Below are 15,365 nucleotides of genomic sequence, written 5' to 3' on the forward strand. Positions count from 1 at the left end.
TCTCTAAAGCTGGCCATGGGCTGCATTGATTCTGAGCTTCTTGGGAGGGACACTGGTGCAAACCAATATAAGTGGCTGCCTGTAGTGGCTCTCAGCATCCTCTTTGGAGCTATAAGTGATCTATAGTTTGTGGTTGTCTCTGCTGGGCCTCAGTATGCACAGGAAGGACAAAGCTGCACACCAAGGAAGGCTTTTACATCAGGCCCAGAGGCAGGTCAGCTAAAGATCCAAGACACACTGACAAGATCTGCCTCCTCCTGCCTTTGACCTGCTGGTTGCCTGTTAGGCTTAGTCACTAAAAGAGCTTCTGGCTGTGCTCCTTAGTAGGATATAATCTCCGCGGGGTGGGGCAGGAGGGAATCCAGAGGGTGGGATTACTGCTTCGCCCCAGGCTGATGCTGCACTAAGGAGAGTGCTCCACCCAAGAAGGATGAGGTCTGTAGTATGGGAAAATCCTCAGCACAGGGATCCTTGGGCTATCCCTTCAACTCCTTCCCCAGGCTCCCTTTACTCAACCACAGTCCACTCCACCCTCCCTCTGCCGGAGCCCAGGAGATGAAGATCAAATAAATAAGAAGGTGATTGATACGATTTCATTCTCCTTAAGTTTATTGAGACATGTTTTGTGTCCTAATGCGTGGTCTATCCTAAAGAACATTCTATGTGCACTTGAAAAGTATGTATATTCTGCTGCTTTGGGGTGAAATGCTCAGAATATAGTGAGTAAATCGATTTTATCTAGTGTGTTATTTAAGGCTGCTATCTCCTTGCTGGTTTTCTGCCTGGAAGATGTATCCATTCAAGCCAATGGGGTGTTGGAGTCCCCAACGATGATTGTAGTTCTGTCAGTCTCTACCTTTATGCCCATCAAGATTTTCTTTACATATGTAGGCGCTTCTATGTTGGGTGTGTAAATGTTTACTAGAGTTACTGCCTCTTGTTGGATTTTACCCTTTATCATTATGTAGTGTCATTCTTTGTCTCTTACTGTAGCCTTTGTTTTAAAGTCTATTTTGTTGGATATAAGGATTGCTACCCCAGATTTTTTTTCTTTCAATTTGGGTGAAATATCTTTTTGTATCCTTTTACTTTTACCCTATGTGTATCTTTCAATCTGAGGTGGGTCTCACGTAGGCAGCATCTACACGGGTCTTGTTTTCTTATCTATTCAGCTACCCTATGTTTTTTGATTACAGCATTAAAGCCATTTACATTTAAGGTGATTATTGGTAAATACATCTGTAATGCCATCTTATTGTTAGACTATTTTCCTCTGTTTTCTTTTCTTTCTCTTTTTCTTCTTCTTACTAAAGCAAGCCTTTTAATATTTCTTGCAGTACTGGTTTGGTATTAACAAACTCTTTTAGCTTTTTCTTATCTGGGAAGCTCCTTACACCTCTTTTGATTTTAAATGATAGCTTTGCTGGGTAAAATAGCCTTGAATGTAGGTCCCTGCTCTTCATCACCTTGAATATTTCATGCCACTCCCTTCTGTCCTGAAATGTTTCTGTTGATAAATCAGATAGTATTCTTATTGGTGCTTCCTTGTATGTAACTATCTGCATTTCTCTTGTGGCTTTTAGGATTCTCTCCTTGTAGTTTAGCGTTTTCATTTTAATTATGATGTGTCTCAGTGCAAAACTCTTTTGCCCCATCTTGTTTAGAGCTCCCTGTACTTCCTGGACTTGTGTCTCTTTCTCCTTCATCAGATAAGGGAGGTTTTCAGTCATTATTTCTTAAAATAGGTTCTCAATTCCTTTCTCATTCGCTTCTCCTGCTGGTATTCCCACGATGTGGATGTTGCTATGCTTCCTGTTATCCAACATGGTTTTAGGCTCTCTTCATTTCTTTTAATCCTTTTTTTCTGCTCAGCTTGGGTTTTTTTTCCCTACCTTATCTTCCTAAAAACTGGTTTGATCCTCTCCTTCATCTAACTTACTGTTTATTCCTTCTTGTGCATTATTTATTTCAGATATTGCATTCATTATTTCTGACTGGTCCTTTATTATAGTTTCTATGTCTTTTTTCATGCTATTGAGTATCCTTGTAATCATTACTCTAAACTCTCCATCTGATAAATTGTTTGCCTCCATTTCATTTACCTCTTCTGGGGAATTCTCTTGTTCTTTTATTTGGGGTCTGTTTGTCTTCTCATTTTGGCTGCTTCTTTGTATTTGTTTCTATGTATTAGGTAGATCTGCAAAGACTCTGGTGCAAACCTGTATCAGACCCAGATTATGACTGGCCCTGTGCAACCTGTTTGGTTCTATTCGTGATCCACAGTGTGTGGCTCTCTCTGTTGGACCCGTTTGTGTGCATAAGAACCAGGCTGCATACCAATGCCTGTTTATACCAGCATTGGGTCTGGGTGAGGGTTGCTAAAATCAGAGCTCCCAGAGATCCACCTTAATTGTTAAATTTAATTAATAATACAGCCTCAAGCTGCACCTAGCAGCCAAACTTAAACTCCGCAGGGTGGGGCAGTGTAATTCCTGTGGGCAAGGCTATTACTTCCCCTTAGACTGGTACCACATTGAGGGGAGTGCTCTGCCTGGGAAAGATGGCCTCTGCAATATGGGGAATGACTCAGCACAGAGATCTTGGTGACACTTGGTCTCACACTTGTCAGAGGGAATTCCCTGGTCACTAAAGTATCCCTCCAGAGCTTCAGCTGCTGCCTGTGGAAATCTAGCCAGCTCCCTCATGCCTCCTCTGCATTCTCTACCAGTCATGTTATGGTGAAGTGGTTTCTTCTCTCTGTCCTTGGTTATAAGGCTTCTTTCCAGCTAAAGTATCCACCTAAAGTTGGGTAGTCAGGATGCTTTCTCTATAATTCATTTGAAATTCAAGGTTGGTCCTGGGAGGAAGTGAGTGTAGTTTCCACTTTCTCCTCATCATCTTGGATCTCCTCCTGGACCAGCCATATCTAAAGTCATATATATCTCCTGGAATGTTAGATCACATGAGCCAATAAATTCATGTTTAGCTCAAGGCTGAGTTAAATTTCTGTCACTTGCAAATCACAAAAGCCCTACTTCATTTATATAACTTTACCAAAATTAAATCTGGAAGTTACAACAAGCAAATCAAATGTTAATTATCATTTTAAATGTATAAGAGTTATTTTATTTGGGGGACATACCTACTTTAATAGCAAAGAAATAAAGGCTTCAATGTAGTTGTTCATGAGAATAGAACCTGGTCTGAGCAAACAGTTTTCTTAGTACACCAGCCCCATTTCCAATCTATTCTTTACTTTCCATTAGTCCATTCCATAACTTACTCAAGGGGGCCGAAAGACATGCTAGACACAGGAAGAAGACAGAAAAAAGTAATTGAGCCCATTCCTTCTCACCTCCAATCAGGCACTATTATTTTCACACTTGTCACTTTGGGTATGTATGTTAATACAAGTTTATTATCAAAGTGTACTATCAGGTTTAGGAACTGTGTTTAGGAATGTAAAACTGCCTTCTTCTTCCATATACTCTATTATATCCACATTTGAGCATCTCTTTTTTTATTCTTTTACTGAATAAGAATTTTGAGCAGCAAAAAAACCAAAAGACTTCCGGATTGTATTTCTGCCCTTAGGGAAGGTGTTGGAGGCATCCCTTCCCCAGGCTACAAAGCTCATATACTGTGAGATTATATCACTTCAAAGAACACAAACTCTAGTGAAGTGTTCCATTAGTTCCAGGGAGAAGAAAAAATGCAAAGCAAAATCTCTATTTTCCTCTTCTTTTGTCCACCACTCACAGATATAAAAGAGCTTCCAAAGACACGTAAGGAAGCCACATAAGCAGACACTATCTTTCATAAAGCAATAAGTAACTGTCAAAATGAAACATATTCCTTTTGTCACAAATATACTGTCTTGACTCTTAAAATGCAATGCTATCTGAGACTCCCTAGCCAGTGACAGTATTAAACTACGTGGAAGAGAGAATGACAGTCCTTTCAGCTGAGAACAGGGTGAAGTTAAATAAGTGTCAGTTTCAGAAATAGAAATCTAGATCAAATAGCAAAAGAGAGAATAGGAAAATTCAATTTGTGGGTTCTGGACACTTTAGTGTGTTCAAGGAAGTTGTAAAATCTTTCCTCTAGGAGATGTTTCATGATGAAAATACTGTCCACCATATGCTTGCCTTCAGGCAGAGAAAGGACTAGGTACATATTTTAAAGCCATTTCCAGTTCTATGTCCCAGTCATTACTAAAATGAAGAAAAAGAGCTGCTGTTGACTGAACAAGCATGTTTTTCTCTGACTCATTCACATTATGTGGAATTGGCTCAAGGAAGAGACCAGATGTGGGTCATCAGGGTGCATTGCTGACTTTTTGGCTGATCTAAGGAAGCAAATCTTCTATACTCTGCACTTGCAGATGTGGGGTAACATCTAACATTTAACACTTCAAAACAATAGGAGAATAACTAGTGAAATTAATGAGAAAAACATGTTTTTAACCTTTTTTCACCACTTTGAATGTAAAGCATGTCTAGTAAAAGTCTGTTTCAGACACAGCTTTATCAACTGTCATTTTGCAACAAGTTAGAGCAAGCAGTAAATTGAATATTCTTTTCCTTCTCTCCAGTATGGCCGACTCTCTGGTGTTTGCATTCCTTGGCCATGAATTACAGACTCCTGTTATTTTTATTTTCCAAGAGAGAATTAATCTGAAATTATAATTTTTTTTCTGAAGATATTCTGCTCACTTTTTGGCTCTCTACAGATAAGCTATGTATCTGCATTGATGAAAACCAGATTGTTCAACTACTGATGAAATGCTGATAGTACCAAAAAGCTTTACATTTAAAACTCGATTAGAATCTCTAGCAAAGTACAGGTCTTTGACTATTTATATTCGTTGAGTGTTTCACATTGCCTTGAAAAGCATGGGTCTGGCCCAAAATACAGCCAGTGTCACACTAAAACATACTTAAAAGAGTACAGACTCTAAGATTTTTGTAATTTAAGGCCAGATTCAGTCCTTCAAGGTATTTGCATAGCTCTTATTAAAAATTAATAGTGGTTACAAAAACAACGATTTAGGTTTCCTTACCTAGCTCAGGTATTCAGAGATTGCTCTTTAATAGATGATTATTTAGAAAACTTTCTCTGACATGGGCAAATATCTAGACTATTCTTCTGGTAGCAGTTTGGGAAGCTGAAGAGGGAAATCAGTTCATATTAGTTGAGCAAAATTGTGCTCGGCTTTTCAGAAGAGGGTTTGTTATTGTGATGCTCTGTTATGTTGTTGTTGCTACTGTTGTTATTAATCATAGACTAGTCATAACTTTATAAAGTATTTTTATTTTTTTAACAAATAAAGAAAATGAATGTTTGAAAAGTTAAGTAATTTTTCTGAAGTCATACAGAGAGTAATTGTCAGAATCAGGATTTATACTCAGGCTATTTGTGTTCCAGAATTCATGCTCTTTCAACTAAGACGTGAAAGTGACTTGTCACAAGCACCAGGGGATTGAACCTAGAACAGAAAATAGTAAATACCCAAGGATTTGTCCAAAAGGTGGGCCCTCCTACCAGCTTAGCCCCCAACACTACACTGCCCTGTAGATATGGGCCCAGAGGTAACAGAAATTAAAACGTAAAGGGATAAAAAGTAAGGGAGGTTGAAAACATAGGTCCTTAGATTAATGAATTGTAATCAGAGCTCTAAATAAATTTCTCCATTTTTAATCCTGTATGAAGGAAACAGAAATAAATCTTATTAAGTTACCTATTAGATACTATCTAGTCCATCTTAATCATTTAATCATTTAATACCTCACATAATTATCACCTACATAGTTTAAGGTTTTGTTGGTTTAAAATAAAACAAAATACTATTCTTTCTCTCTCTTTTGTTCACATACTTTTTTTCTGAAAAATGTAGGCTGTGGCACAAGAAACCACCACACTGTTAATCATAAATTAGAAAATTGAAGGTTTATTCAAAAATACTAGTTTTACAAAGCTGAGCCAAGAATTTATAAGGTGTAGACTTTTCTGACACCTGACAGCTTGGATTACTCTGACTTTTTTTGACACATTGAATATGAAGAGATTAGTTTTCTGGCCCTTCTACATAAGACTTTGCCAAACCCACAATATGTAGAAACCTATCAATGTGATAAATAATATGAAAAACAAATCCCGGGAAAGGGATTAAACTTGGTGGAGACTTCCTTCAAATAGCCAAATTCATCTTTCTCAAAAGAAGTAGAGGAAGCTGCTAATGCTGCCTTGGAAAATTTGAAAGTGAAATATGTTCACCTCTGTTTACTTATCCAAATGTCTCAACTTAGTTAAAGCAATGGATTCAAAACATCCTGTAATTGAAAGGGCAGGTTAGTTTTCAGTTGTTTTCCCCAGATAATTAAAATCAGAAAATTCATATTGCAAGTCATAAAGAGAAGTGATATAAGATGTATTCCCCAAGAAACAACAAAAAGATTATAAACAAATGCAAAAAGAGACACTAGGGAAATAGAAAGAAAAATTGAGATCACAAAGAAAAAGTGGTTTTTGAGCAAAATAAAGTTTCAGGATATCCAAGAGCTAATCAGCAGATATGATTTTCTCCCCCTAAATAATGTAGTAATTAAGAGTACCGGTTCAGCCACTTTATAGCTATGTCATCTTAGGTAAATTACCTCACCTCTTTCCATCCTACTTTCTTCTGCCATATTATATCTGTACCTACCTCAAATGTTGCTGTAAATATTAAATAATTTGATACTTGTAAAGCTGGGAATCTTGCCTGGTACATAAAAATATCTATCTTACTATGTAATTTCCAAATAAATGTCACCATTTTATTAAACTCTAAAACTTGAATGAGAAAGAAACCCACTACATTTAGAAGGTTGCTTAATGTATTTAATTCCATATTTTCTATCTTTTCATTTAATATTAGGGGGAGAAATAAGAAATACCATGAGTCTGGGCTCACTTCTGTCTTTCAGCATTTAACTCACCTTTGGCTTTCTTACATTTATTTTAGAAGAAATAAATGTAGTAATGAGCAGCAGGTTAACTGGACCCTACATCTCCCAAGGGTTTCCTATTCTTCTATCTCATTATAATTTAGTAAATGTTCTTATAATAAATAAACCTTTATGTTAAGAATGATATTGGCTTCTTTGTTAAGTTGTGTGTGCAAAAAAAAAACAAAAAACAAACAAAAACCCCGCTAATACGGAGAGGAAGGGAAACATAGCTGGTTTTTCATCACTGGAAGAATATTACTAAATGTTAATATCATGCTTTAACTTTGAGGGTCGGTCTAGAGCAGTGGTTCTCAAACTTTCTCATGTGTTGGAATTACTTGGAGGTCTCCTTTAAAGACAGAGTGCTGGCTCCAATCCCCAGAATTCCTGACTCAGTAGGTTTCGGGTGGATCCATAAAGGCACCTAACCTGTCCCCAGGTGATGGTAACCTGGGGACCACACTTCAAGAACCTCTACTCTAGATCTACCTCTACATATTGTGTTAAAGTCACTCAGGCATTTCTAAAGACTACCAATGCCTTGTAAATCAGAATCTTTGGGTGGCAGGGTGAGTATGAGTATCTGCACTTTTTAAACATATTTTTCTTTCTTTTTGTTTTTTCCATTACCATTTAGTCCCCTTATACCTCCACCCCATCCCCCACCCATGCAATCAATACACTGCTGTCCATGTGGAAAAAGGAGTATCTGCATTCTTTACAATTCCACTCCAGTTGCAAATGGGTGCAGCCACTCTGGAAAACAATATGGCAGTTACTCAAAAAATTAAAAATATAACTACCTTATAACCTAGTAACTCCACTTCTGGGAATTTATTGGAAGAAATATGAAACACTAAATCAAAGAGATATGCATCCTTATGTTCGTTACAGCATTATTTACAATAGTGAAGATATAAAAGCAACCTAAGAGTCTATCAATAGACAATTGGATCAAGGAGATGTGTGCATATTTACAACGGAATATTACTCAGCCATAAAAAAAATGAAATCTTAACATTTGTGACAGCATGGGTGAACATAGAGGGTACTATGCTAAATAAAGTAAGCCAGGCAAATAAACACAAATACCATATGAGCTCATATGTGGAATCTAAAAACCAAAATAAACAATGAAAACAGACTCCTAGACACAGAAAAAAATATATCAATTGCCAAATGGGAGGGGTGGGAGAACTAGGTAAAAAATGTGAAGGGATTAAGAAATACAAATTGTAGTTACAAAATACTCATGAGGATGTAAGTACAACATACTGAATATAGTCAGTAGTATTGTAATAAGTATGTATGGGACCAGGTAAGCACTAGACTTACTTGAGGATCAATTTGTAAATTATAGAATTGTCTGACCACTATGCTTTACCTAAGGCTAATATAATATTGAATGCCAACTGTTACTGAAAAAAAAAATCTAATTAATTGATTTTTTAAAAAACCTCCAGAGGTGACTCTGTGGTAGAGCCAGGATTGAGAATGCTGAGTCTAGAAAAATGGTTGTCAAGGAGGACGGGGGCTGACTCCGACTCACCTGGGAACCTCTTCCAAATCTTCCTGATGCCGCCCATAGGGTTAGATGAGGCACTGAGAAGGGAGTGAAAATAGAGTTCTTAAGTGTTCCTCAAAATTAGTCTCAGAACCACATCAATCAAAATTACCTTATATGTATAAAAAATGAAGATCCCTTGCCTCACCCAGTACCTACAAAGCCTCACGTGATTTACACACCATACCAAAGTGTGAAATTTTTGCTCTAGGGATAAGAAGAGGCAGGTTTTCATTCTTCCTAACAGGTAAGAAGTTTCACTGGAACCTCACAATAAATATAATAGTAATTAGCTAGTTCAGAGTTCCACGGCCCCTGTCCAAGAGAGGTGAATCTGTAGAAGGAGGAAGGTGGGGAGGAAAGAGGCAGATAGGCCGGGATGGTAAATGGAGTGATGACACACACGCCTCTCTTCTCACCAGACCCAGTAACCACCCAGCTGCTCCTCCTTTAATTTCTCTGGCACAAACAGAGAGAGAGTGTTCTGCTGATATATGTTTCTAAAGCACCAAGCAGCCTCTGCTGACAGCTGGGTGGGTTGCTGTCTTAACACCAAAAAAGTGAGAGAGCAAAAGAATTTTGCAAGGAAACATTTTTCTTTATTTCCCCCTCTACATGAGGAATGGAAAACCATATGTGAAATGAAGAAAGACAAGATGTATTATTATGTAAGGTAGAAAAACAGTAGAAATTAATATAAAGTGAAGTGTTAAGAAGATAACTGACTATCGAGGAGAGACTGTCCTCTGTGAAGCTAGTTATCTAACTAACCTCTTTACTCAAAATACAGCACCGTATTTTTTGCTCTTGATGATGATCTCAAACACTATTTTCTGGGCATTTCCAAAAGGACAAAAATGAACAAGATTCCTCCCATCACTTTGGAAAGAGAAAGACTGCCTGCGGTGTTGTCTGCCACCATCATTCTCTGCATGGCTTGTCAGAGTTTGCAGCTTTGCCCCTGAAGTTGGCAGTCACTCGAAGGCTTTCACCAAAGGAGAACCCCAGTTCTGTTAGCTGGATTCTATGTGAATTTCTTGGCTGGTGATATTTTCCATGAACCCACAGCCTGGTTGTGCCCTTGGCAGCTTTAAGCAATATGTAGCCTTAAGGCAACCTACATATTGCTGGGGTCAACAAAGAAACAAGGATTTCAGTTCTACTTGGTGAAATCTGCCAAGAGTTTTATATCCCAGCATAGTTTCTAACAAGATTCTCAAATAACTAAGGACTTATTGAGATACAACTAGGATATCAATTATTAGTGACACACACTTCGAAGCAACTTTTTCTCCATGTGTGCTGCATATGCTCACTCTGACTCCTTAACAACAATTTAAAATTTTAGAATGAAAACATGTAAAGTTTTAAAAATTCATCTAAGCCTACCATAAAGTTGTAAAGTCAAATGATTTCTCCTGTAAACTTTACTTAAAGTAAAAGGAAATTGAAAGAGTTTGTTTTTCTTCCCCTTTATCTAAAGTAATCAGAGGGCTTCGTTTTTGTCAACTTCTCAGTTACTAACATTGTTCTCATCTAAAATCAAACTGATTCTGAGAAGACTGCACTCTCCTATGTTGTGTTTATTCTGTAGCATCATAGAAATCATAGCTTCTATACCTAGATTCTCCATCTTTTCAGTTGTCTAGTCCATTGCTTGTCACTATTATTCTGAAAAACGTGCAGAAACTTCTGGAAAGCACGAAGTTTGGATTTATATGTGAAGGAATGAGAATAAAAAAAAGGAAGACAGTGAGTTGGCACACTTTCCTGGTGAAGCATAAGATTTAAGATCGCAACATTTCATACCTGTGTCAAGAAAGGTTACCTGGCAAATTCAGAATAGAAATTCAGTGTTCACTACATTTTGTAAAGAGAATTTCATTCTCTCTTTGAGAGAGACCACAGATCCTGACTGCACTTGCACAGTGGGAAAATATTACTTGAGCTTCATGTCTACCATACATATATTGATATTTTAAAGTAAACATATAGTCTTGTTTAGACTACATTTACTTACATTTACTCATGATTTTAATGAGAGAAGTCATTTGTAATAACAGCATATTACAAGTGGAGTAGCTAAATGGTAAGGCGGCACACATGTTAAGAATCAATGTTTGTAAAGGAAAAGGTCTTTAATTTTCAGTGCAAAGTACACGTACATAATACATGACATAAAAAAAAACATTCTCACCCTGGCTGGTGTGGCTCAGTGAATTGAGTGCTTGCCTGTGAACCAAGAGGTCACCAGTTCGATTCCCAGTCAGGGCACATGCCTGGGTTGCTGGCCAGGTCCCCAACTGGGGGCATGCAAGAAGCAACTAATGGATGTTTCTTTCCCTCTCTTTCTCCCTCCCTTCCCTTCTCCCTACAAATAAATAAATAAAATCTTTTTAAAAAAATACATTATTTCTACATTTTTTTAACGATGAGACAATACATACATTTTCTTCTATATTATTTTATTTTTGGCTATTTACAGCCATTTTGGTCATCAGCTATAATATTAAGTGTTATTATTACTAAGAAGAAGTAATTTCAAATTGGTTAAACTATTGGAAATAGAAGAAAATGTGTGTGTTTGTGTGTGTGTATTTAAGCCAATTATATGAATTAGTATTTTATCTTTAAGAGAGAATTTCTAAATAGTGGGTGGAATCAATGTATTGCCCTAGGGAGGCAATCCTTAAAGTATGTTCTGTGGATCCCTGGGGGTCCCTGAAAACTTTTCAGGGGTTTGTGAGATCAAAACAATTTTTATTATTATACTAAGATTTTATTTCCTCTTTCACTGTGTTGACATTCTCACTAATGATGCAAAAGCAAAGGTAAAGCAAAAGCTGATTGTGACTCAGCACTAAATAGGGCCATGGCACCAAATATTATCTCTTTACACTTTCATTTTTTTAATTGTTTCAAGACAGAGTTGCCTTGATGAAACAGTAAGTTAGTAGTTTTTTAAAATCTTGAACCATTAGCCTTATAATAAGTAGCACACATAAATCCCTTCTGCCACATAATGAAGTTCAATGGTTTTCTCAAGTAACAGCACCATGCAATTTTTCCAATTGTAAACAGAGCTAGCTGATTTTTCTATGGAACTCCACTTTTAGTTGAAAACAATGATTGGTAGACAAGCTATCATTGTGCAGATTTAGCCATTTAGCTAGTAATTTATTCAAAATTAAAGAAGTAAGCCAATTATTTCAAGGAAAACAATTGACATACTTCTTGCCAAGAACAAAATTTAAGTTTTTGAGTAAAATATTAGAATTTTAGAAACTTATATTTGCTACCACGAGTTTGATAATTTCATAATATTTGGGAATTTTCAAATGAGCTCATTGTTTATTTAAATGAAAATAATTTTTACATTGTATAGTGAAACATGTCAACATGGAGGAGAACTGCATTAATTCAGTGAGTCAAGGGTCTCCAAATGACTAATGTATCATTTAAAAAAATCAAGTATGGGTAAAAGTGTATGAGTCCAATCGATTATAATTTATAGGGTACACAAAGTTCATTAATATGCCTTCAAATCCCACATTGCAACTAAACTATTACTTGTCAAGTTTTGGTGTAAAGTTAAAGAATACCCACAATTATCTAAAAAATTTATTAAAATACTCTTTCTTTTTCAAACTAGATACCTGTGAGAACCTGGGTATCTTCAACCAAAATAACATGTTATCAAAGATTTAATGCAGTGCAGATATGAGACAATCAGCTGTCTTCAATGAAGCCAGACATTAAATAGACTTGCAAAAAGTATAAATAACTTATAGTTTCTAAAAGTCCTTTCCTTATGCTATTTTGATCATTTTTAAGTAAACCAAAATATTTTTTAATTCTCAACTATAGCTTCTAAATCAGTAAATACTGATAGACATGATCCTGGATTGGTTTCTGTCCTGGTCACAGGGGTGTCCCACCTTTTGGCATCTCTGGGCCACACAGGAATAAGAGTTGTCTTGGGCCACACATTAAATACACGAACATTAATGAAAGCTGGTGAGCGCAAAAAAAAAAAAAAAAGAAAAAAGAAAAGAAAGAAAGAAAGAAAGAAAAAAAAAAGTGCTAAATAAATTTACAATTTTGTGCTGGGTTGCATTCATAGCCATCCTGGGCCACATGTAGCCCACGGACCATGGGCTGGACACCCTTGATCCACATAAACAAAAGTTTTTGAAGTCTTCAATTATGGGGGACTCCAACCCGCGAAGTCCCCCAATTTGCCACAGATGAAAGAGTCATTCCAGACACTGTTTGCCTGTCAAGGAAAGGAGAAGGTAATTCCCCCTAGTAGGGAATGCCCCGAGCCCCTGTGCTCAATGGCTTTTATTGAGAGGGTTACAAACCAGGGATAAGTAGCAGGAATGTATAGGTAACCTAATTACATCAGTAACTTAAGTTTACAATGAATAGGTGATGTTTAAAGAAGACAATGGCAGGAACACACTGAATTGCTTGGGTCCAAGATGAGCAAACATTATGGCGCAAGATGGGATTGAGTCAGGGTCCAAGAATTTTGTAAATTTCTTTCCCAGCCTTGAGCTGGTTATCTGGTATAAGATTAACAGAGCTTGAGGGAGAAACAAAGCATGCTTCAAGGAGTGTAATTTACTTCTACATCTCATTTCCCCCAGGGGCCCTCGGAATTATTATTGGGTCTTTCTTATCAACCACATTATCAGTGTCCTGGCCAAAACTTATGGGCCCTTTCCCAGGCACCAGCTTGCACGGGACTACTGTCTCTGATACCACTCAAAGCGGTCCCCTACACTCAATATTTTTTTAGTAGTACAAAGTGTTCCTGAAACAAAAATATTTGAGAACTGCACCTCAGGTTACCATTTTCCCTAGTCTCAGGTTAATATAATAAAGTATCATTTTATCACCCTAGCCTCGGGGTATCATTTCCACTGTCACCCTGCAACACACTATCATACTGATTATGGCACAATTAGAGGCCTTTTTGTTAGGTGAGTAGTCAGAGAAACATTATGGAGTTTAGATCATTCAGAGATTTAGAAGATGTGCAAGCATTGTGAGTAGTTCCAGTAACCTCCAGGTTGTAGCATATTGGGCTTCCTCTTGAGCTGGTATCCCATCATATAAAGTAAAAGTGCATACCACTATCCTTCTTTGACCATATGGTATAAAATTAAAGACATACACTTTTTTCTTGCAGCATCTTAATCAATATTCAAGTTTTCTTCGGATTCTCCGCGCACTGATCCCGCTGACCATCCTTGCTCTAAGGATAATATATCTATTCTGTTTAATGAGAAACCTCCTGATTGGGGGGCCAAGTTGGGACAGAAAGGTGGCCACCAATAAGCCAAGTCAGAAACTACATGACACTATTTATATTATCTATTAATTGCCCCCTTGGTAATATTGGCTCCGTGTTTGGGTAGCTATATAACTATCCTATGTTCTACTCACTAAACAAACATGAAAATAGGAGGTATAAATAGAAAGAAACTTTGTGATAATAGTTTAATATTTCTTTCATACTGTTTTCTAGGTAATATGATTCTATATATCCAATGTGTTATATCGATTGGCTAGCATGCATTTCGGCAAGGAAATCTCACTTCATCCAAGTTTGACAGTTGCTTTGTCCTGGAAACCATTTTTCCTTAAAAACCACCAAATTTTCACTTGGCCATGATGGAGGAAAGTGATCGTGCAATCTTCTGCCATTTCCCTGTTATCACTGAGCCTAAGGTCAGTTCCCTTGATGAATCTGGTGAGAAGAGTATAGAAACAGGTGGTCCCATTTCTTCTGCCAGGCTATCCAGAGAGCAGACATAATGCTTAGGCCTCAATCCTTTGTGACCCAGAATCTGTTTTTTCATAGAATAAGCATCGTGAATTTACCATACTCAAGCGCTATGCAGCTCTAGTCTGAGTTCAGGAGAGTTTGTTCAGAAGGCTGTCATGACAACCAAAGTCTCATTCATGATATTCTTTCTATGAGGAAATGCACCCTTTGTTTGAAATAATTGCTTTACAAGCAATCTTTTAATATACAATCATTCATATATTGATGAGCATATTTATATACACATTTTTCAAAACTATACATGCAGTAGAGACAGTCTAAATATTTATTTTATTTTACTACAGGATGAAAGTTGATAGAATCTTTTCTATCTGCCTGTAACTAGCATCAAAATATTTTGAAAAAAGCTAACTTAGGCCCATATGTTTTATGACTAAAAGCAATAGGATACTGACTATTGTATACATGCTCATTTGTTTTCCTCAACTTGCCTTGATAAAAACTATTTTTATTCTGTACTGATAATATTGAGCACCAGAAAATCAAACTACAACTGGATTTGATTTATGACTGTTTGGGTTCTGGGAACAGAGACCTTCTGGCAATGGTCCACACACGGGGTAAGTGATCTATTGCTTCTCTGCAATAGCCAATCTGACCCAAACAGTATCTGATTGTTGAAAAGGTGGCCATTTACCCACTTTGAATGGAAAACCCAGAAGATTTAGATTCAGGTCACAAAAGTCATTTGGGAGTCTACTTTTTTCTGAGATTTACAAAGAGCTGCTAAAGAGCATAACTTTGCACAAAGTGTCTTTGTTTTAAGATTTCATAGATTTACTGTATCCAATATCAAAACATGCTTTATAGATAGCCAGGAATATTGCAAATTATGTTTATATTATGGTTTTGTCTAATTTTTTAAAACAACATGGTCTAAACACGCCTAGTTGGTATAATGAGATTTAAGAGAGGAGAATCTTAGGAATGTGGTTTTCCTCAAAACTGAGTA

The sequence above is a fragment of the Pteronotus mesoamericanus genome, unplaced genomic scaffold, assembly GCF_021234165.1.
Source record: "Pteronotus mesoamericanus isolate MK-2021 breed Mesoamerican mustached bat unplaced genomic scaffold, CSHL_Meso_final scaffold_21, whole genome shotgun sequence".
NCBI classification, from domain to species: Eukaryota; Metazoa; Chordata; class Mammalia; order Chiroptera; family Mormoopidae; genus Pteronotus; species Pteronotus mesoamericanus.